We start from the raw sequence: 24,938 nt of genomic DNA, 5'->3' as shown, positions 1-24,938 counted from the left end.
GAGCCTGGGAGAAATGACAGCTGGGTAGATATGGATTCCCAAGTCCTTTCACCAAGCTAAAGAATATGGCTGTGGTGAAATACAGCTCAGCAAAAAAAGCTGTGGACTGGCTCCGTACCATCCCTGGCCACATTCATGTGTCCACGTGTTTGTGGTTAGGCGGTCCTTCCCAGTAAGTGCACTGGGGAGGGCACTGGTAATGTTGTGGGACCCGTGCTTGTGGACGGTGGAGACGACACCGGAAGAAACAGTGGCGCCTGGGGACCGAGTATGGACACCCGGCCGCCGCCGGCATGAGGTTATGAAAAGCTTCCACCTCCACGAGCCTAAAAGGCCACATTTCAAGTGAAAGGAGCTTTAGAGGACTTCCTGGGAGAAATAACAGCTGGGTAGATATGGTTTCCCAAGTCCTTTCACCAAGCTAAAGAATATGGCTGGGGTGAAATACAACTCAGCAAAAAAAGCTGTGGACTGGCTCCGTACCGTCCCTGGCCACATTCACCTGTCCATGTGTTTGTGGTTAGGCGGTCCTTCCCAGTAAGTGCACTGGGGAGGGCACGGGTAATGTTCTGGGACCCGTACTTGTGGAAGGCGGGGACGACACCGGGACAAATAGTGGTGGCTGGGGACAGAGTATGGATACCCGGTCGCCACCGCCATAAGATTGTGGACAGCTTCCGCCTCCACAAGCCTAAAAGGCCACATTTCAAGTGCAAGCAGCTGTCAAAAATTTGGCAGTATAGTATTGCAGCCTGTGGGTTGGTGGGTGGCTGGCTGCATACATTCCAAGGAATGTGTTAGGGACAACTGAACGCTGCACTGGGACAAGGACGTGGATGGTGCTTGTTGCAAGTCTGCAACGACAGGAGCATGGCGGGAGGTATCTTCGCATGCGCCAAGGATCACTTATGATGGGCACACTTTTAGGCAGTGACCTGGGAGTCAGAGATGCTTCCAGAGGTCTTCCCCATGCTGTTCCCATGTCTTTTCAGCACTGTATGAATGTGTCTGATGATGTGTCACACACCAAATGACCAGATAAGGTTGTAAAATGTTTAAATGACATTTCCTGGTGAATGCATTTGTCTTGGTTGAAAGCAATGCAAAAATGCAAAAACGCATCAAAAACACATCAAAAACACAACGTGTGAACATAGCCCAAGGTGTAGGAGCATTTTTGTTTTTGGTTATTTATTTTGCCTTATATACAAATCATTACCCTGGAAAGGATGTTCCTTAACATATTTCACAGGAAAATCCATTTTGGTTTCGTTTTGGTATATTTTATTGTGAGTCCGTAAAAGTGGAGTAATACTCTGACAACGTTGTAGACAGCAGTGATCTCGGAGTCAGAGATGCTTCCAGGGGTCTTCCCCATGCTGTTCCCATGTCATTTGAGCTCTGTTCCCATCAATTTGGGCAATTTGTAGGCCTTCTGCAGACCGCTGGGGGGAGCCGCCTGAAAAATGCTAGAGTTTCCCATAGACTTACATTGGGCTCGTTGCTCGGGTCGAGCACCCGAGTATTCCAATGTGCACGACCCGAGCAATAAGTGCCCGAGCATTTTAGTGCTCACTCATCACTACTCTGTACGCTTTTATTTCTTATACCATATTGTATGCTTGAAAAAGATTTATAGCAGGTTGATACGTCGCACCTATGGCAGAATAAAGAAGTTGTGGTATTTTTTCACCTGATTTTGGAACATGTCTAATTGATTCATTCATGTATTTTATCAAGTGGACTTCTTTGGACTTTTCAGACAGTGTGTCTACACTTGGGCTTAAGTGCCTATTTGAGTGCCCTTATTGGAGTGTTGCGAGCATATTTTGACTTTATTCTTCGGGTCAGTGCATTTACAGCGATACCAGATTTATATAGTTTTTTTATGTTTTACTGCTGTCACACATTAAAAGATGCTTTTTTTTTTGCAAAACAAATTTTTTGCATCATCATATTTTGAGAGCTATAATTTTTCTATATTTCTGCCGACAGAGTCATGTCTGGACTTGTTTTTTGAGGTATGAGTTTACGCTTTTATTGGTACCATTTTCGGTCACATAACATTTTTTGATCGCTTTCTACTCCTCTTTTTGGAAGGCAGAATGAACAAAAAACAGCAATTCAGGATTTTTTTTATGCCGTTCATCGTGTGGTAAAAGTGTTAAGACAACTTTATTCTTCAGGACAGTACGATGTCAGCGATACCACATTTAAATAATTTGTTTATGTTTTGGTGCTTCTACCCAATAAAGTTTTTATAGAAAAAAGAATTGTTTTTGTATCGCTTTATTCTGAGAGCTATAGCTTTTTTATTTTTCTGCTGTTAGAGCTGTATGGTGCCTTGTTTATTGGGACAAGATGAAGTTTTCAGAGATACAGTTTTTATTTACATTTTACCTTTTGATCGCATTTTATTCCACTTTTTTTCAGCAGTATGATGAAAAAGCATAGCTTTTTGCCACTTTTTTTGTACTGTGTTGACTGAAGGGGTTAACTAGTGGGGCAGTTATATAGGTCATGTTGTTCCGGTTGCAGCGATATCAAATATGTGTACTTTATTTGTTTATTTTTGTTTTTACATAAATAAATGTATTTATTGGACTCATAATTTTTCATTTTGTTTGGTCATTATTTTTTGATTTTTTTTTTTTAATTTTTACAATTTTTAAAAACTTTTATTTTACTTTTTTACCTTGTCCCAGGATAGGACATCACGTTTCCCTGCTCTTATCACTGATTTAATACTTTGCAATGGTTTTTCATTGCAGGGCATTAGATCTGTGCACCGCTCACAGGCAGGGGCGTGTCAGCTTCTGCTCTGAGCAGGGGTTTACAGGTCACCGTACCTGGGTTACCCCATGGCCATTTTCTTGCCCGGGGTCACCACGGAGACCATCGGCAATCGCGCTGTGATGATCGGAGCAGAGAGGAAGCTCCCAACCTCCTGATTGAGGTCACTGTCACCATTGCCAGCGACATCAGAAGGGTTAAAAGCACATAATCAGTGCTAGCACCAATTGTAGGCACAGCTGCAGGGTGTGAGCTATCACTCTGACACCCGCTTTTGATCTCGCTGGAGCTCGGATTGAGCCCACGCAATCGCCACGCCGTGTATGCGGCTTGCGGGAACACACTTCCACCAGCTCTGTACATGTATGGTGGATGTCGTGAAAGGGTTAATAACTAGAGATGAGCGTTGTTCGACTAGAACTGTTCGCCAATCTCAAATTCGAGCTGTTTTGGGCGGTGTTCGAGTTGTTCGACGAACCCGAACAATTTGCAAAAAATTCGGCTGTTCTAGGTTATGTTCGATAACTGTTCGTGCACCAAAAGCGTGTCCTGCATGTCTGGCGCTATTTAGAGCACCAATCATGCAGGGATTGTCTGCCACTCACTGTAATGCCACAGCCATGGTGGTTGTGGCATTACAGTGATTGCCCAAATCGATGGGAACAGTGCCAACAGTGAAACATGAAAAGCCGGCAATTCAGCAGCGGCATACACCGGTACCCGACAATTTAGAACCGAAAGAATAGAGCTTCACACATAGATTAGATAGATATAAACATGTCAGCCACATATATACGAAGTACAGTGAAAGTGCTGCTTACTGTACTTGTCATTTAGCGTAAAGGATTTATCAAAAAAAAATAATAGTGTTTTCATGCACCGTCTCTTTAAAAAAGCCGGCCGGCAATTCAGCATCTGTACCCGACAATTTATAACAGACAGAATAGAGCTTCACACATAGATTAGATAGATAGAAACATGTCAGCCACATATATACGAAGTACAGTGACAGTGTTGCTTACTGTACTTGTCATTTAGCGTAAAGGATTTATCAAAAAAAATAATAGTGTTTTCATGCACCATCTCTTTAAAAAAGCCGGCCGGCAATTCAGCAGCGGTACCCGACAATTTATAACAGACAGAATAGAGCTTCACACATAGATTAGATAGATAGAAACATGTCAGTCACATATATATGAAGTACAGTGATAGTGTTGGTTACTGTACTTGTCATTTAGTATTAAAATAAAGGATTTATTATTAAAAAAATTGGCGTGGGGTTCCCCTTAATTTTAGGCTCTAGCGGAGGTTAAGCAGACGGCTGGGGCAGATGTTTGAAGCCTGGGAAGGGGGTAATACCCACGGAGCTTCCCAGGCTACTAATATCAGCCCCCAGCTGAATACATAGCCTTTACTAGCTATTAAAATGGGGGACCCCCCAAAAAAAATGACGTGGGGTCCCCCCTAATTTAATAGCTAGCAAAGGCTAGGCAGACAGCTGGGGGCTGATATTAATAGCCCAGGAAGGGAGCCATGAATATTGGCCCCCTCCCAGGCTAGAAACACCAGCCGTCAGCCGCCCCAGAAATGGCGCATTCATAGGATGCGCCAATTCTGGCACTTAGCCTCGCTCTTCCACGCTGCCCTGGTGCGGTGGCAGGGGGTAATAGGGTTGGGGTTGATGTCAGCTTATAATGCCAGCTGACATCAAGCCCAGGTTAGTAATGGAGAGGCGTCTATAAGACACCCCCATTACTAACCCCATAGTCAAAGTTAAAAAAAACACAAACACCCAGAATAAAGTCCTTTAATTGAAATAAAGACACAATCCTTTATTGTTCTAAATTAAACCATACTTACCGTCACGCCCATTACAGCTGAAGCCAACGATCTCCTGCAATAAAAGAAAAATAATAAAGCAACCTCATCCTTACCTTTCCATGGTTCCCACGACAGCTTCAGCTCTGCTACATCGAGATGACAGGCTGGACCGCAGCAGAACGCTGCCATCCAGCCTGTCATCCCGCAGACACTGAGAAGCGCAGGCTTGCTTGCGCTGCTCAGCGTCTCTCTGTGACGACATCCAGATGAGCCGAGTTCATGTCCAATGAACTCGGCTCACCTCATGCACGTCACTGACAGCGTGGGAAAATTCTCACGCTGAAGCGGTGAGTGCAGGAGAATTCTCCCACGCTGTCAGTGACGTGCATAAGGTGAGCTCATGTCCAATGAACTCAGCTCACCTCCTGCACGTCACTGACAGCGTGGGAGAATTCTCCTGCACTCAGCGCTTCAGCGTGAGAATTCTCCCACGCTGAAGCGCTGAGTGCAGGAGAATTTTCCCACGCTGTCAGTGACGTGCATGAGGTGAGCCGAGTTCATTGGACATTAACTCGGCTCATCTGGATGCCCTCACAGAGAGACACTGTGGAGCGCAAGCAAGCCTGCGCTTCTCAGTGTCTGCGGGACGACAGGCTGGATGGCAGCGTTCTGCTGCGGTCCAGCCTGTCATCTCGATGTAGCAGAGCTGAAGCTGTCATGGGAACCATGGAAAGGTAAGGATGATGTTGCTTTATTATTTTTCTTTTATTTCAGGAGATCGTTGGCTTCAGCTGGAATGGGCGTGATGGTAAGTATGGTTTAATTTAGAACAATAAAGAATTGTGTGTTTATTTCAATTAAAGGACTTTTTTCTGGGTGTTGTGTTTTTTTTAAATACTTTACTAGAAATTCATGGTGGTCATGTCTAATATTGGCGTGACCCCATGAATTTCGGGCTTAGGGCCAGCTGATAATGCCAAGCTGGCCCTAACCCCTTTATTACCCAGTGAGCCACCGCATCAGGGCCCTGGATGAGTTGGGTACAGCGCCAGAAGATGGCGCTTCTATGAACGCGCCATTTTCCGGGGTGGCTGCGGACTGCAATTTGCAGCGGGGGTGGCCCAGAAAGCTTGGGCCTCCCTGCGCTGCGGATTCCAGCCCCCAGCTGCCTAGTTGTACCTGGATGGACACAAAAACAGGGCGAAGCCCCACGTCAATTTTCTTTAAATTATTTCATGAAATAATTAAGAAAAAAAGGGCTTCCCTATATTGTTGTGTCCGGCCAGGTACAAATAGGCAGCTGGTGGTTGGGGGCAGCCCGTTCCTGCCTGCTGTACCTGGCTGGACACAAATATAGTGCGAAGCCCCACGTCAATTTTTTTTAAATTATTTCATGAATTTCCTGAAATAATTTAAAAAAATTGAAGTGGGGCTTCGCATTATATTTGTGTCCAGCCAGGTACAGCAGGCAGGAACGGGCTGCCCCCATCCACCAGCTGCCTATTTGTACCTGGCCGGACACAACAATATAAGGAAGCCCTTTTTTTCTTAATTATTTCATGAATTTCATGAAATAATTAAAAAAAATTGAAGTGGGGCTTCGCACTATATTTGTGTCCAGCCAGGTACAGCAGGCAGGAACGGGCTGCCCCCAACCACCAGCTGCCTATTTGTACCTGGCCGGACACAACAATATAGGGAAGGCCTTTTTTTCTTAATTATTTCATGAATTTCATGAAATAATTAAAAAAAATTGAAGTGGGGCTTCGCACTATATTTGTGTCCAGCCAGGTACAGCAGGCAGGAACGGGCTGCCCCCAACCACCAGCTGCCTATTTGTACCTGGCCGGACACAACAATATAGGGAAGGCCTTTTTTTCTTAATTATTTCATGAATTTCATGAAATAATTAAAAAAAATTGAAGTGGGGCTTCGCACTATATTTGTGTCCAGCCAGGTACAGCAGGCAGGAACGGGCTGCCCCCAACCACCAGCTGCCTATTTGTACCTGGCCGGACACAACAATATAGGGAAGGCCTTTTTTTCTTAATTATTTCATGAATTTCATGAAATAATTAAAAAAAAAGTACGTGGGGCTTCGCCCTATTTTTGTGTCCAGCCAAGTACAACTAGGCAGCTGGGGGCTGGAATCTGCAGCGCAGGGAGGCCCAAGCTTTCTGGGCCCCCCCCCGCTACAAATTGCAGTCCGCAGCCACCCCGGAAAATGGCGCGTTCATAGAAGCGCCATCTTCTGGCGCTGTACCCAACTCATCCAGGGCCCTGGTGCGGTGGCTCACTAGGTAATAAAGGGGTTAGGGCCAGCTTGGTATTATCAGCTGGCCCCAAGCCCAAAATTCATGGGGTCACGCCAGTATTAGACATGACCGCCATGAATTTCTAGTAAAGTATTTAAAAAAAACACAACACCCAGAATAAAGTCCTTTAATTGAAATAAAGACACAATTCTTTATTGTTCTAAATTAAACCATACTTACCATCACACCCATTCCAGCTGAAGCCAACGATCTCCTGCAATAAAAGAAAAATAATAAACCAACCTCATCCTTACCTTTCCATGGTTCCCACGACAGCTTCAGCTCTGCTACATCGAGATGACTGGCTGGACCGCAGCAGAACGCTGCCATCCAGTCTGTCATCCCGCAGACACTGAGAAGCGCAGGCATGCTTGCGCTCCTCACTGTCTCGCTGTGACGGCATCCAGATGAGCCGAGGTCATGTCCAATGAACTCGGCTCACCTCATGCACGTCACTGACAGCGTGGGAAAATTCTCACGCTGAAGTGCTGAGTGCAGGAGAATTCTCCCACGCTGTCAGTGATGTGCATGAGGTGAGCTCATGTCCAATGAACTCAGCTCACCTCCTGCACGTCACTGACAGCGTGGGAAAATTCTCCTGCAATCAGCGCTTCAGCGTGAGAATTTTCCCACGCTGTCAGTGACGTGCATGAGGTGAGCCGAGTTCATTGGACATGAACTCGGCTCATCTGGATGTCGTCACAGAGAGACGCTGAGCAGCGCAAGCAAGCCTGCGCTTCTCAGTGTCTGCGGGATGACAGGCTGGATGGCAGCGTTCTGCTGCGGTCCAGCCTGTCATCTCGATGTAGCAGAGCTGAAGCTGTCGTGGGAACCATGGAAAGGTAAGGATGAGGTTGCTTTATTATTTTTCTTTTATTGCAGGAGATCGTTGGCTTCAGCTGGAATGGGCGTGATGGTAAGTATGGTTTAATTTAGAACAATAAAGGATTGTGTCTTTATTTCAATTAAAGGACTTTATTCTGGGTGTTTGTGTTTTTTTTAACTTTGACTATGGGGTTAGTAATGGGGGTGTCTTATAGACGCCTCTCCATTACTAACCTGGGCTTGATGTCAGCTGGCATTATAAGCTGACATCAACCCCAACCCTATTACCCCCTGCCACCGCACCAGGGCAGCGTGGAAGAGCGAGGCTAAGTGCCAGAATTGGCGCATCCTATGAATGCGCCATTTCTGGGGCGGCTGACGGCTGGTGTTTCTAGCCTGGGAGGGGGCCAATATTCATGGCTCCCTTCCTGGGCTATTAATATCAGCCCCCAGCTGTCTGCCTAGCCTTTGCTAGCTATTAAATTAGGGGGGACCCCACGTCATTTTTTTTGGGGGGTCCCCCATTTTAATAGCTAGTAAAGGCTATGTATTCAGCTGGGGGCTGATATTAGTAGCCTGGGAAGCTCCGTGGGTATTACCCCCTTCCCAGGCTTCAAACATCTGCCCCAGCCGTCTGCTTAACCTCCGCTAGAGCCTAAAATTAAGGGGAACCCCACGCCAATTTTTTTAATAATAAATCCTTTATTTTAATACTAAATGACAAGTACAGTAACCAACACTATCACTGTACTTCATATATATGTGACTGACATGTTTCTATCTATCTAATCTATGTGTGATGCTCTATCTTTCTGTTCTAAATTGTCGGGTACCGCTGCTGAATTGCCGGCCGGCTTTTTTAAAGAGACAGTGCATGAAAACACTATTATTTTTTTAAATAAATCCTTTACACTAAATGACAAGTACAGTAAGCAACACTATCACTGTACTTATTATATATGTGACTGACATGTTTCTATCTATCTAATCTATGTGTGAAGCTCTATTCTTTCTGTTCTAAATTGTCGGGTACAGATGCTGAATTGCCGGCCGGCTTTTTTAAAGAGACGGTGCATGAAAACACTAATATTTTTTTTAATAAATCCTTTACACTAAATGACAAGTGCAGTAACCAACACTGTCACTGTGCTTCTTATATGTGTGACTGACATGTTTCTATCTATCTAATCTATGTGTGATGCTCTATTCCTTCTTGTCTAAATTGTCGGGTACCGGTGTATGCCGCTGCTGAATTTGCCGGCCGGCTTTTTTAAAGAGAGTGTCTTCTGAGCAGTTTGTCAGCTTTTGGACACCTTTGCAGGTGTTTTCTATGTGTTTCTATGTGTTTTTGTTTGCCTGCCATTGGTTTTAACGGTGTTCGACGGTGTTCTAAGGTGTTCGATGAACAGTTCGACGAACAGTTCCTCGAACATCCCGGTGTTCGACGAACCGAACCGAACCCGAACACTACGGGGGTGGCTCAACACTATTAATAACCCTTTTTCTGCAGCAAAAACCTGCTCTCTTGGCAGTAAAAATGCTTCATGTGACATTTTCGCAGCATTTTTGTCGTTTTTTTCTTTGATGTTTTTTGGGAGTGGATCACATTTCTACTTTGTCTACAGTACAATTTACTAAAGAATGTTTTATTCACCAAAAATGCTTTAAAACGCCACCAAAAATGTGATTGCATTTTTCGCAATGTTTTTCACTTTCTCAATGCTTTCTATGGGTTAAAAAGTGCTGCAAAAATTCTGCAAAAACCTCTGAAAGAATTAAAATGCTGCAGATTTAAAAATGGCAGCAGTCTTCAAATTCTATCAAATTCTCACCCCCGGAGCCCTCACTGAACCGGGGGTGATGGCCTGGGGCATTCTAATATGCCCCAGGCCAGAAAGGGGTTAATGGGGCAATTTTTTTTTTAACTTTCGTGTTTTTTTTTCTTTACTTTATTTTACTTTTTACTGTACTTAATAGTTCCATTAGGAGACTCGAAGCTGTGATCGTCAAATGGGCTACAGCACTGCTGTAACATCCCTGGCGGCGTGCTGGCATGGCTTACCATCTCCCACCATGCAAGACCGCCATCTTACCTATCAGTCCAGGCTGCACACTTTGCTCCAGTGCCTGCTGTATGCATGTCTCTTGTCTGATTGCTTAGGGCGGCGGCGCGGTTACTGCCTGATTCTTGTAGTTACTGTGTGTGCACTCCTAATGGGTCCCCAGCCTATTGTTGTGAGTCACTGGATACTTAAACCCCCTCCACCCAGTAGGAGGTGCCTGAGCAACACTTTTAGTGTGTTCTGTGCAACTGAGTTGCCAGGTCCTGTCCTGTATCTTGTCTGTTTCCGCCACCCTGGGGGCTGTATACCAAGGCCTGTTACCTGTATCTGTGACTTCTAGTCTGTTCCGCCACCCTGGGGGGCTGTATACCCAGGCCTGTTACCTGTATCTGTGACTTCTAGTCTGTTTCTGCCACCCTGGGGCTGAGTTCCCAGGCTCGTTCCTGTATCTTGTTCCTGGTTCAGTTCCTGTCTGAACAGTGTCCTAGCCTGTTACTTGTTTGTCTCTATGTTCGTATCTTCCCTTTTCCTGCAGTGCCTGAACCTGTACCTAACTCCAACTCGTTGTCTCTGTACTTCTGTATGTGAGTTTAGTGTCCACTCGCTACTTCATTGTAAGTACCTTGTGTGTATCTGCTCTGCTTGTCTACCGCATTTGTGGGTTTTGCTATGCTCTGCTTGTCTACCGCACCTGCGGGTTTTGCTCTGCTCTGCTTGTCTACCGCACTTGCGGGTTTTGCTCTGCTCTGTTTGTCTACCGCACCTGCGGGTTTTGCTCTGCTTTGCTAGTCTACTGCACCAGCGGGTTTTGCTCTGCTCTGCTTGTCTACCGCACCTGCGGGTTTTGCTCTGCTCTGTTTGTCTACCGCACCTGCGGGTTTTGCTCTACTTTGCTTGTCTACCGCACCTGCGGGTTTTTTGCTCTGCTTTGCTTGTCTACCGCACCTGCGGGTTTTGCTCTGCTCTGCTTGTCTACCGCACCTGCAGGTTTTGCTCTGCTCTGCTTGTCTACCACACCTGCGGGTTTTGCTCTGCTTTGCTTGTCTACTGCACCTGCGGGTTTTTCTCTGCTCTGCTTGTCTGCCGCATCTGCGGCTTTGTTCCTGTATCCCAGTCTGTACTGGTCCCTATCCTGCCTGCGTTCCTACCTGCCAGTACCCACCTGTCTGCATACCAGCCGTGCCTGCCAGTACCCACCTGTCTGCATACCAGCCGTGCCTGCCAGTACCCACCTGTCTGCATACCAGCCGTGCTTGCCAGTACCCACCTGTCTGCATACCAGCTGTGCCTGCCAGTACCCACCTGTCAGTATGTCAGCCTAACCTGCCTGTTCCTGCATTCCCCGGTGTGGGTCAACAGCTGTGACCGGGGTCTGACCTGGAGAAGCACCTGGTCCCTCTGCTCGGTTCCTCCCTGGTTCATGGAGTCGACTGAGCCGCCGTGCGAGCTTTGTCGGACCGAGTTGATACTTAGTCACGCCCCTCCAGGCACTCCTCGGTTCATGGTCCAGTGGGATCACTAACCACGCTCATGCCAGTCAGTCTGGGCATGTGCATAACAACTGCTATGTATAGCAAACATCATGAACGTCTATGAACATCAGCTACAAGTTGTCATGACAATCCATCGGCGCCCAGTGGGCGGACCAATGACGCTCTTCCTGTCTGTGCATGTTAAATGGCGCTGTCAGTGATTGACACCAGCATGGTTAACAGCAGCTGGTGATCTTGGATCCCCCGGCGACTGTTCAATGCATTTGATGAATGATTGAATCAGCCATCTAGTGCATTTTGTTTCTATCTTAGGTGTTTTCCCGATCAGTAGTAGCATCTCTCCTAATGTTGTGTCCACCTGTCAAAGGAAAGCACACTGAAAAAAGATAGCAATGACAAAAGTTTCCATGCACTTCTGTCAGGAGATTGCATTTTAAAGGGCATGCTTGAAACAAGGGGCTTCGAATTCTAAATAAGGGCTAGTAAGTAATTTTGCTGTGGTAAGCAGGGCAGGCTCCAGGTTTTTGTTGGCCCCGGCGAATACCACGATTCATGATGCACAGATACAGCAGAGAAATCTAGGCATAGTACAATGCCAAATATTTCACTTACTTCTTCCATTACATGAGTGATATCTATTGAAAATTTTAAAATAGCTCAGAAACCGGCGAATCCTCGCAGTGCATAGTGCGTGTCCTGGGGGCATTCAAAAGTTTTCATTTTAGACCGGACAGTATAGTTCTCCATACAGTATTATAGGCACCACATAGTCCTCCATACAGAATAATGAGCCCCATATATTGCTCCATACAGTATAATGAGCCGCATATATTGCTCCATACAGTATGTGCCCCATATAATGCTCCATATAGAAAAGGCCCCATACAATAATCCATACAGTATAATGGGCGCATATAATGCTCTATATAGAATAATAGGGGCCCATTTAATGCTCAATACAGTATAATGGGCCCCATATAATGCTCCATACAGAATAATGGGCCCCATATAATGCTCCATACAGAATGGGCCCCATATATTGCTCCATACAAAATTGGCTCCATATAAAACTCCATGCATAAAAAAATATCAAATACTCACCTCTCCTAACAGGACCTGTCTCTTCAGTGTCTTCCTGTTCTTTGCACTGTGACTGGTCAGCAAAAAGGGCGTGCTGTAGTGATGTAATTGCGCCCTCTGCCCTGAGACATCACAGAGTCAGAAGATGTGGAGAACACCGGAGCTGTGGAGGAACAGGGAGAGATAAGTATTGAGAACAGTTTAAAGCACTAGGGGGGCCCCATAGTGTGCTGGTGTCCCCAACGGCGAGTGGGTCCCCCCGCTTGCTCAGGGCCCCATCACTTGCCTGGGTGCACCAGGTGCGGACGCCGACCCTGGTGGCAAGTTGAAGATAAAATGATCTCTAAAAGGTGTATAAAGTAAAAAAAGGAAAATTTCAGCCTACCATACATATGCCATAAGGGTCCACTGGTGCACGGAAATCCTTGGTAGCAAATCCAGGGATGAGAAGCAGTAAGAAGTAGATTAGAAAAACTCCAGCACCTTCTCCATATCCATTACAAGAGATGTAAAGTTAAAACGTCCATTTTATTAGTTCCATTAAAAAAGCGCCATATGTAAGGCAGACCTTACGCGTTTTGAACCAAACAGGGGTTCTTAATCATTGGTTACATTGCTGTAGTAAAAAGACATATATATATACATATGGACTGAAAACAAAAGAAAGAATAGTTTATAGACCAACAAAGCACAGAGCGATCTCTAAAAGGGCTAAAGTTAAAAATGACATATTTCCTTTGTATTTTAGGCAAAAAAAAAATATGTAGTCATTTTTTTTTCATGGATTTTCAGAGTGCTAGGCAGCTGCTCAGAAGAACCCATGGCTGATGTTTTTTGGCTAAGGTTAGCGGAAGCTGGGTTTTTATAAAACTAGAGAATTTGCATCAACTTGCCTTTGCTAACAATGATGGTGAACAAGCCATAACCCTAACAAGCTAATTAAGGTCTGAAATCTTGGACAAAGTTATCTGAGCACACAAATCTCCAAGGATGCCCAAACTTTTGCATCGGCCAATTTCCCTTTGTAATTTTTAACATGTAAAAATTTTACATTCCACTGTAGCTGTACCAAGGGGCAATTGTAGGCTTGATAGTGATGGAAATGGTAGTCTCCCTGTGAGACAGTCAAAATTACATGTTTAAAGGCAATCTTATATATTACTTAATATTGTATATAAGGTTTTCAAGTAAAAATATAAAATATTTGTACCAATCTGCTTTTAATTTGCTGATTGGAGAGAAAATCTTACATTATAATTGCGAGATAAAAAAATAGTAAGTGGCAAGAGTCATCAAACATTGAATACACACAATCCATATACATGGAATACATTCAGTCTATATATATTGAATACATACCATCTATATACATTGAATAGATTGCACAGATTTCATACAAGACACCCGACTCCATGGATTGCTTGAGAATATGTGAAAGATAACCATATCATTATTTTATAATATTACCATAAATAACTGTAAACAATTATATTACAAGTTCCATGGGAAAACTTCAAGAAGTGACTCTAAATTTGAAGATCTTTCCAATTTTTTAAGCAGTAATTGCTTTACTTTAATCTATGAAACATCAATGTCAATTTGATAGTTTAATAGGTTTGAAATTTTAATCAAAAGAAGATTTCAACCCGCGGCAGGATCATCATAAACAACAGTCAGCGCCTCATAGCTTGGTAAATAAAAGCAGCACATGTAACACAGCAGTACTCGGAGAGAAATCAATCAATGAATAATGTCTAAAATGGAATAGGAAATGATATTAGTGCTTCATACATCTCTCCATATGGTCTACATGAGCAGAATATCTTTTCTATTTATCTGTTATTTATTTATGGATCCCTTTTATGCAACACTCCAGAGAAATGTAAAGCACCTTCAAAAGCAAATGTAATATACTAGATACAAACTGTCTACTATACAGTAACTCCTCAAATCTCTAAACATGGAGATATAAATATGGGAGCCATGATGTGGTGTACTGGATCTTTTGAACAATTCTACAATTATACACCAAACAGCTTAAATTAACCAGGTCAAAGCCAGTGCTATATATTAGTACATGCATTTTATAGGTCATTAAGATTTTTACTATATTAGTTTTGTGCATGCTGTCGCTATTTGTGGCTCTTTAATTGTAACCTGCATGTGTCGTGTCACTCCAGTGGTGGGTCCAGAATGTACATTTTTAACAAATCTTTTCTATTGATAGATATTATTACCTATTGAATTAAACACTACAATTTTGAAAACCATCTTGCCTTTTAGGCCTCATGCACATGTCCATACCAGAACTTTTTACACATTCCAAGTAATCTCGAGCAATAACATGGTGTCCATAGATACAGATTTGCCCATTCTGTATGGGTGGTTTTTGTTTAATCACATGGCATGTTCCATACATTACTTCAAGGAGAGAATATTTGCATGTTACCGTGCTTTACAGAGGTAACATACTGATTTGCCCATACTTCATGGATGTTTTGGAGGTATCTGTGTGCTGGTATACAGGCTCTGTGCTCATAGCTCTGCTGTCCTTACTCAATTTTCTGCTTAACCCTGGGGTTAAGGAGCTGTCCCATCTCAGATATTTATGGCATAACCACTGGTAAGACTCACATATATCTTGAGAATGGGGTCCTGTTATGCACCTGTTATGTGCTGTCCAAAATCGAGAGGTGACCACAAATGTGTGGCTCCTTCTATTCATCTGTATGGAAGTTCTAAAAATTGCCAGGCAAACAAACACTCTTTCTGTTTGTTGATATGACCAAGCTCCATTTTTGTCTATTTCAGGTTCTTTGATATGAAGAAACTGGAGAAATGTACATTAGAATGAAATTAACCCTGGAACCTGTCCATCATATTTTAGTTACATTTACCTTTTCATGGGGTATGGCAGACCCCAAAGACTGTGTCTTCCACATAGCCATGTAATGCAAGTATTAACCTCATTATTGCTTAGAATGGTATAATTAGGCTTAATGCATTGCCTATCATTCATACTTTTTAGAAAATTACACATTTTAAGACGTCTTCACAAAAAATACAAAACTAATACAATATAATGATCTTATTAGAAACTTGAAGAAATAATAAAGGCAACACTTTATAAATATCACACAAAGAAAAAGAATACAATGAAAAAAAATGATCTACACTACTTTTAGTAATATTACATTACACAAATCTTCTTATTCCAGATAATAGCCCTGTAAAATAATTTGCATGGCCACCAAAAACTAATATGTTTCAAATTACGTTAACTGTAACCAGTTTTTGGGGTCTCATGAATCCCATTATTTGATTTCATACTTCAAGGATAAAGCTTAAAGGGGTATTCCCATCTCCAAGATCCGATCCCAATATGTAGTAGGTGTAATAATAGTAATATTAGCAAATACCTCCAATTAGAAATGTAGTATAGTTTTTCTGATTCACTATCTCTCTTTCCTCATGTGCAGGCATTGCAGGACCTTAGGTATCCATGGTTACGTCCACTGATAAAGTCACAGTTAGTTAGCTAGCTGCTAGTGGTCGTAACCATGGATACCTAAGGTCCTGTGATGCCTGCACATGATGTAAGAGAGATAGCGATTCAAAAATACTATACTACATTTCTAATTGGAGATATTTGCTAATATTATTATTATTACACCTACTACATATTGGGATAGGATCTTGGAGATGGGAAAATTCCCTTAACATAAATTCTCACAACGAATAGCCTTGTGATATGCAGCATGAGCATGCACAACAGATATGAAGACAGCCTGGGGTTTCCCAGACCCTACTAACAGGTTATAGGGTTAGTTTATACTTAATTTATATTTGTATGAACCATTTGTATTTGTATGAACCAATTAACAGTAAATTACAGGAGGCAATCTCTAAATCAAATCACTAATTTAGATTGTGCCAACCTTACTGTAAAGCAAAACATCCACAAAGACTTGGCGCATAAAGACATACGAACTTTATATCCTCTATTCATTACACCGAGGATGTATCAATTTAAATATTTCTTTGTATAGACTGATTAATTTCTCATTTTTTTGCTTCACCATGAACAAAATGTGTTTTTTATATGTTATTACTGTGTGCATAATGTAATGCTTGGTGTAGCTGGCGAGATATGCATAGTGATGTGATTCTGAGCTGCTGAAAGAAGCAGTGAGGTGCACATGAAGGGGAGGTTTGGATGTCAAGGTAGGAGAGTGTAGATGGACTATGATGGACTATGTCTGGTGCCTATTGGAGCTGCAGGTAGCTTGTGCTATAGTAAATAGAGATGAGAGACTCTGAACTATAAAGTTTGAGGTTCTTACTGGACTGGTAATGACCGGTTCTGAACTCCGAACACGGACTTCTCTTGGAAGTCCATTTTACAGTTTGGGAGTTCGGGGAGGAGAGAGAGATCCCCCATTGATTTCTATGGGGTTCCGGTTCAGGTTCCCGAACCAAACTTTGGTACCCTACGGACCTGAACTTCCACAGGTCCGCTCTTCCCTAATAGTAAGACTTAATCAGAATTATAATTAGGGCAATCTGGGCTACCGCCCAGGTCAAAGGCTCCCAGGTCAGGCCAATGGCCAGATTTCCTCATTATAATAGTTTTGCGCAATCATCAGTGACGCTTATCGCAAGACGGGAAGCATTCTTGAAGCTCCACTGACAACAAGAAAGAATTGAAACACAGGTACAAGAATTTCCCATCATCTTTTCTGTGACTCAGCCGGTGACAGTGCAATGATGTCCTCACTCTAACTTGTATGTGCTGACCACAAGAGGATGGGGAGCCACAGGGAATCGCATGGAAAAGAAAATATATATTTTTTTGCTTTTCTAGAAATTGAATAAAATAGGGGTGGGAGAAAGAACATTAAATTATAATGAACTGAAGGTGGGGAGTGGGATAGAAAACATGTCATAATGAACTGGGGATAATGTCATTATAATGGATTGGTGTCAAGTAATTATAATGATTTGGGGACGTAATTATAATGCATTGGGGGCATATAATTATAATGAATTGGGGAAATGTAATTATAATGAATTGAGGGAGTGGGAGAAGTACAATGATAGGGGGTTGAGGAAGCAGTAGAATGATTTGTAAAGTGAAGTGGAAAGCGTACAGTGACTGATTAATTTATATTTTTATTAGGTACAGAAAAGTGACTAATTACAGTTAACTAGATGGTGGCCCGATTCTAACGCATCGGGTAGTCTAGAATATGTATGCGGCCGACCGGGAGCAATCAGCAGAGCGTTGTTTAAATTTGGCGCCAAAATCGCTGATTGGTCGCGGACAGCAAACGCGACCAATCAGCAAAACAGTGTTTAAATTTGGCGGCAATATTGGTGATTGGTCGCGGGTGGCGGCCGCGACCAATCAGCGAACCGTGTTAGTTTAAATTTGGCGATAAAATCGCTGATTAGTCGCGACCGCGATTAATCAGCAAAATGGTGTTTAAATTTGGCGCCAATATCGCTGATTGGTCGCAGTTGGCGGCCGCGACCAATCAGCAGAGCGTTGTTTAAATTTGGCGACAATCTCGCTGATTGGTTGCGGTCGGCTGGCAGCCGTGACCAATCAGCAGAGCGTTGTTTAAATTTGGCACTAATCTCGCTGATTGGTCGCGGCTGGCGGCTGCGACCACTCAGCAGAGCGTTGTTTAAATTTGGCGCCAATCTCGCTGATTGGTCGCGGCTGGCGTCCGCGACCAATCAGCAGAGCGGGGTTTAAATTTGGCGCCAATAATGCTGATTGGTCGCGGGCGCGACCGCGACCAATCAGCAAAGGGGTGTTTAAATTTGGCGCCAATATCGCTGATTGGTCGCAGCTGGCGGCCGCGACCAATCAGCAGAGCATTGTTTAAATTTGGCGACAATCTCGCTGATTGGTTGCGGTCGCCTGGCAGCCGTGACCAATCAGCAGAGCGTTGTTTAAATTTGGCACTAATCTCGCTGATTGGTCGCGGCTGGCGGCTGCGACCACTCAGCAGAGCGTTGTTTAAATTTGGCGCCAATCTCGCTGATTGGTCGCGGTCGGCTAGCAGCCGCGACCAATCAGCAGAGCGTTGTTGAAATTTGGTGCCAATCTCGCTGATTGGTCGTGGCTGGCGGCTGCGACCAATCAGCAGAGCGTTGTTTAAATTTGGCACTAATCTCGCTGATTGGTCGCGGCTGGCGGCTGCGACCACTCAGCAGAGCGTTGTTTAAATTTGGCGCCAATCTCGCTGATTGGTCGCGGTCGGCTAGCAGCCGCGACCAATCAGCAGAGCGTTGTTGAAATTTGGTGCCAATCTCGCTGATTGGTCGTGGCTGGCGGCTGCGACCAATCAGCAGAGCGTTGTTTAAATTTGGCGCCAATCTCGCTGATTGGTCGTGGCCGGTTGGCGTCCGCGACCAATCAGCAGAGCGTTGTTGAAATTTGGTGCCAAAATCGCTGATTGGTCGCGGACAGCAAACGCGACCAATCAGCAAAACAGTGTTTAAATTTGGCGGCAATATTGGTGATTGGTCGCGGGTGGCGGCCGCGACCAATCAGCGAACCGTGTTAGTTTAAATTTGGCGATAAAATCGCTGATTAGTCGCGACCGCGATTAATCAGCAAAATGGTGTTTAAATTTGGCGCCAATATCGCTGATTGGTCGCAGTTGGCGGCCGCGACCAATCAGCAGAGCGTTGTTTAAATTTGGCGACAATCTCGCTGATTGGTTGAGGTCGGCTGGCAGCCGTGACCAATCAGCAGAGCGTTGTTTAAATTTGGCACTAATCTCGCTGATTGGTCGCGGCTGGCGGCTGCGACCACTCAGCAGAGCGTTGTTTAAATTTGGCGCCAATCTCGCTGATTGGTCGCGGCTGGCGTCCGCGACCAATCAGCAGAGCGGGGTTTAAATTTGGCGCCAATAATGCTGATTGGTCGCGGGCGCGACCGCGACCAATCAGCAAAGGGGTGTTTAAATTTGGCGCCAATATCGCTGATTGGTCGCAGCTGGCGGCCGCGACCAATCAGCAGAGCATTGTTTAAATTTGGCGACAATCTCGCTGATTGGTTGCGGTCGCCTGGCAGCCGTGACCAATCAGCAGAGCGTTGTTTAAATTTGGCACTAATCTCGCTGATTGGTCGCGGCTGGCGGCTGCGACCACTCAGCAGAGCGTTGTTTAAATTTGGCGCCAATCTCGCTGATTGGTCGCGGTCGGCTAGCAGCCGCGACCAATCAGCAGAGCGTTGTTGAAATTTGGTGCCAATCTCGCTGATTGGTCGTGGCTGGCGGCTGCGACCAATCAGCAGAGCGTTGTTTAAATTTGGCACTAATCTCGCTGATTGGTCGCGGCTGGCGGCTGCGACCACTCAGCAGAGCGTTGTTTAAATTTGGCGCCAATCTCGCTGATTGGTCGCGGTCGGCTAGCAGCCGCGACCAATCAGCAGAGCGTTGTTGAAATTTGGTGCCAATCTCGCTGATTGGTCGTGGCTGGCGGCTGCGACCAATCAGCAGAGCGTTGTTTAAATTTGGCGCCAATCTCGCTGATTGGTCGTGGCCGGTTGGCGTCCGCGACCAATCAGCAGAGCGTTGTTTAAATTTGGCGCCAATCTCGCTGATTGGTCGCGATCGGCTGGTGGCCGCGACCAATCAGCAGAGCGTTGTTGAAATTTGGCGTCAATCTCGCAGATTGGTCGCGGCTGGTGTCTGCGACCAATCAGCAGAGCGTTGTTGAAATTTGGTGCCAATCTCGCTGATTGGTCGCGGCTGGCGGCTGCGACCAATCATCAGAGCCTTGTTTAAATTTGGCGCCAATCTCGCTGATTGGTCGCAATCAGCAGGGCGTTGTTTAAATTTGGCGCCAATCTCTCTGATTGGTCGCGGTCGGCTGGCGGCCGCGACCAATCAGCAGAGCGTTGTTTAAATTTAGCGCCAATTTCGCCGATTGGTCGAGGTCGGCTGGCGGCCCCCGACCAATCAGCAGAGCGTTGTTTAAATTTAGAGCCAATCTCGCCGATTGGTCGCGGTCGGTTGGCGGCCCCGACCAATCAGCAGAGCGTTGTTTAAATTTGGCGCCAGTCTCTCTGATTGGTCGCGGTCGGCTGGCGGCCGCGACCAATCAGCAGAGCGTTGTTTAAATTTGGCGCCAATCTCGCTGATTGGCCGCGGTCGGCTGGCGGCCGCGACCAATCAGCAGAGCGTTGTTTAAATTTGGCGCCAATCTCGCTGATTGGTCGCGGTCGGCTGGTGGCCGTGACCAATCAGCAAAGCGATGTTGAAATTTGGCGCCAATCTCGCAGATTGGTCGCGGCTGGTGTCCTCGACCATTCAGCAGAGCGTTGTTGAAATTTGGCGCCAATCTCGCTGATTGGTCTCGGCTGGCGGCTGCGACCAATCAGCAGAGCGTTGTTTAAATTTGGCGCCAATCTCGCTGATTGGTCGCGGTCGGCTGGCGGCCGCGACCAATCAGCAGAGCGTTGTTGAAATTTGGCGCCAATCTCGCTGATTGGTCGCGGTCGGCTGGCGGCCGCGACCAATCAGCAGAGCGTTGTTTAAATTTGGCGCCAATCTCGCTGACTGGTCGCGGTCGGCTGGCGGCCGCGACCAACCAGCAGAGCGTTGTTTAAATTTAGCGCCAATCTCGCTGATTGGTCGCGGTCGGCTGGCGGCCGTAACCAATCAGCAGAGCGTTGTTTAAGTTTGGCACTAATCTCGTTGATTGGTCGTGGCTGAAAGCCGCAACCAATCAGCAGAGCGTTGTTGAAATTTGGCGCCAATTTCGCAGATTAGTAGGGACTGTCATCCGCGACCAATCAGCAGAGCGTTGTTGAAATTTGGCGCCAATCTCGATGATTGGTCGCGGTCGGCTGGCGGCCACGACCAATCAGCAGAGCGTTGTTAAAATTTGGCGACAATCTCGCAGATTGGTCGCGGCTGGCGTCCGCGACCAATCAGCAGAGCGTTGTTGAAATTGGCGCCAATCTCGCTGATTGGTCGCGGTCGGCTAGAGGACGCAACCAATCAGCAGAGCGTTGTTTAAATTTGGCGCCAAACTCGCTGATTGGTCGCGGTCGGCTGGCGTCCATGACCAATCAGCAGAGCGTTGTTTAAATTTGGCGCCAATCTCGCTGACTGGTCGCGGTCGGCTGGCGTCCACGACCAATCAGCAGAGCGTTGTTTAAATTTGGCGCCAATCTCGCTGACTGGTCGCGTTTGGCTGGCGTCCGCGACCAATCAGCAGAGCGTTGTTGAAATTTGGTGCCAATCTCGCTGATTGGTCGCGGCTGGCGGCTGCGACCAATCAACAGAGCCTTGTTTAAATTTGGCGCCAATCTCGCTGATTGGTCGCAATCAGCAGGGCGTTGTTTAAATTTGGCGCCAATCTCTCTGATTGGTCGCGGTCGGCTGGCGGCCCCGACCAATCAGCAGAGCAATGTTTAAATTTAGCGCCAATCTCGCCGATTGGTCGCGGTCGGTTGGCGGCCCCGACCAATCAGCAGACCGTTGTTTAAGTTTGGCGCCAATCTCGCTGATTTGTTGCGGTCGGCTGGCGGACGCGACCAATCAGCAGAGCGTTGTTTAAATTTGGCGCCAATCTCGCTGATTGGTCGCGGTTGGTGTACTCGACCAATCAGCAGAGCGTTGTTGAAATTTGACGTCAATCTCGCTGATTGGTCTCGGCTGGCGGCTGCGACCAATCAGCAGAGCGTTGTTTAAATTTGGCGCCAATCTCGCTGATTGGTCGTGGCCGACTGGCGTCCACGACCAATCAGCAGAGCGTTGTTTAAGTTTGGCGCCAATCTCGCTGACTGGTCGCGTTCGGCTGGCGGCCGCGACCAATCAGCAGAGAGTTGTTTAAAATTGTCGCCAATCTCGCTGATTGGTGGCGGTCGGCTGGCGGCCGCGACCAATCAGCAGAGAGTTGTTTAAAATTGGCGCCAATCTCGCTGATTTATCGCGGTCGGCTGGCGGCCGCGACCAATCAGCAGAGCGTTGTTTAAATTTGGCGCCAATCTCGCTGACTGGTCGCGGTCGGCTGGCGGCCGCGACCAACCAGCAGAGCGTTGTTTAAATTTAGCGCCAATCTCGCTGATTGGTCGCGGTCGGCTGGCGGCCATGACCAATCAGCAGAGCATTGTTTAAATTTGGCACTAATCTCGCTGATTGGTCGTGGCTGAAAGCCGCGACCAATCAGCAGAGCGTTGTTGAAATTTGGCGCCCATTTCGCAGATTGGTAGCGACTGTCATCCGCGACCAATCAGCAGAGCGTTGTTGAAATTTGGCGCCAATCTCGCTGATTCGTCGCGGTTGGTGTCCTCGACCAATCAGCAGAGCGTTGTTGAAATTTGGCGCCCATTTCGCAGATTGGTAGCGACTGTCATCCGCGACCAATCAGCAGAGCGTTGTTGAAATTTGGCGCCAATCTCGCTGATTCGTCGCGGTTGGTGTCCTCGACCAATCAGCAGAGCGTTGTTGAAATTTGGCGTCAATCTCGCTGATTGGTCTCGGCTGCCGGCTGCGACCAATCAGCAGAGCGTTGTTTAAATTTGGAGCCAACCTCGCTGATTGGTCGTGCCCAGCTGGCGTCCGCGACCAATCAGCAGAGCGTTGTTTAAGTTTGGCGCCAATCTCGCTGATTGGTTGCGGTCGGCTGGCGGCCGCGACCAATCAGCAGAGCGTTGTTTAAGTTTGGCGCCAATCTCGCTGATTGGTCGCGGTCGGCTGGCGGCCGCGACCGATCATCAGAGCGTTGTTGAAATTTGACGCCAATCTCGCTGATTGGTCGCGATCAGCTGGCGGACGCGACCGATCAGCAGAGCGTTGTTTAAATTTGGCGCCAATCTCGCTGACTGGTCACGGTCGGCTGGCGGCCGTAACCAATCAGCAAAGCGTTGTTTAAGTTTGGCAGTAATCTCGTTGATTGGTCGTGGCTGAAAGCCGCAACCAATCAGCAGAGCGTTGTTGAAATTTGGCGCCAATTTCGCAGATTAGTAGCGACTGTCATCCGCGACCAATCAGCAGAGCGTTGTTGAAATTTGGCGCCAATCTCGATGATTGGTCGCGGTCGGCTGGCGGCCACGACCAATCAGCAGAGCGTTGTTAAAATTTGGCGACAATCTCGCAGATTGGTCGCGGCTGGCGTCCGCGACCAATCAGCAGAGCGTTGTTGAAATTTGGCGCCAATCTCGCTGATTGGTCGCGGTCGGCTAGAGGACGCAACCAATCAGCAGAGCGTTGTTTAAATTTGGCGCCAAACTCGCTGATTGGTCGCGGTCGGCTGGCGTCCATGACCAATCAGCAGAGCGTTGTTTAAATTTGGCGCCAATCTCGCTGACTGGTCGCGGTCGGCTGGCGTCCACGACCAATCAGCAGAGCGTTGTTTAAATTTGGCGCCAATCTCGCTGACTGGTCGCGTTTGGCTGGCGTCCGCGACCAATCAGCAGAGCGTTGTTGAAATTTGGTGCCAATCTCGCTGATTGGTCGCGGCTGGCGGCTGCGACCAATCAACAGAGCCTTGTTTAAATTTGGCGCCAATCTCGCTGATTGGTCGCAATCAGCAGGGCGTTGTTTAAATTTGGCGCCAATCTCTCTGATTGGTCGCGGTCGGCTGGCGGCCCCGACCAATCAGCAGAGCAATGTTTAAATTTAGCACCAATCTCGCCGATTGGTCGCGGTCGGTTGGCGGCCCCGACCAATCAGCAGACCGTTGTTTAAGTTTGGCGCCAATCTCGCTGATTGGTTGCGGTCGGCTGGCGGACGCGACCAATCAGCAGAGCGTTGTTTAAATTTGGCGCCAATCTCGCTGATTGGTCGCGGTTTGTGTCCTCGACCAATCAGCAGAGCGTTGTTGAAATTTGACGTCAATCTCGCTGATTGGTCTCGGCTGGCGGCTGCGACCAATCAGCAGAGCGTTGTTTAAATTTGGCGCCAATCTCGCTGATTTGTCGTGGCCGACTGGCGTCCGCGACCAATCAGCAGAGCGTTGTTTAAGTTTGGCGCCAATCTCGCTGACTGGTCGCGTTCGGCTGGCGGCCGCGACCAATCAGCAGAGAGTTGTTTAAAATTGGCGCCAATCTCGCTGATTGGTGGCGGTCGGCTGGCGGCCGCGACCAATCAGCAGAGAGTTGTTTAAAATTGGCGCCAATCTCGCTGATTTATCGCGGTCGGCTGGTGGCCGCGACCAATCAGCAGAGCGTTGTTTAAATTTGGCGCCAATCTCGCTGACTGGTCGCGGTCGGCTGGCGGCCCCGACCAACCAGCAGAGCGTTGTTTAAATTTAGCGCCAATCTCGCTGATTGGTCGCGGTCGGCTGGCGGCCATGACCAATCAGCAGAGCGTTGTTTAAATTTGGCACTAATCTCGCTGATTGGTCGTGGCTGAAAGCCGCGACCAATCAGCAGAGCGTTGTTGAAATTTGGCGCCCATTTCGCAGATTGGTAGCGACTGTCATCCGCGACCAATCAGCAGAGCGTTGTTGAAATTTGGCGCCAATCTCGCTGATTCGTCGCGGTTGGTGTCCTCGACCAATCAGCAGAGCGTTGTTGA

The sequence above is a fragment of the Phyllobates terribilis genome, unplaced genomic scaffold, assembly GCF_046119375.1.
Source record: "Phyllobates terribilis strain yellow unplaced genomic scaffold, ASM4611937v1 Scaffold_2__4_contigs__length_985480577, whole genome shotgun sequence".
In the NCBI taxonomy this organism is placed as follows: domain Eukaryota; kingdom Metazoa; phylum Chordata; class Amphibia; order Anura; family Dendrobatidae; genus Phyllobates; species Phyllobates terribilis.
This window is presented reverse-complemented; position numbering follows the sequence as displayed.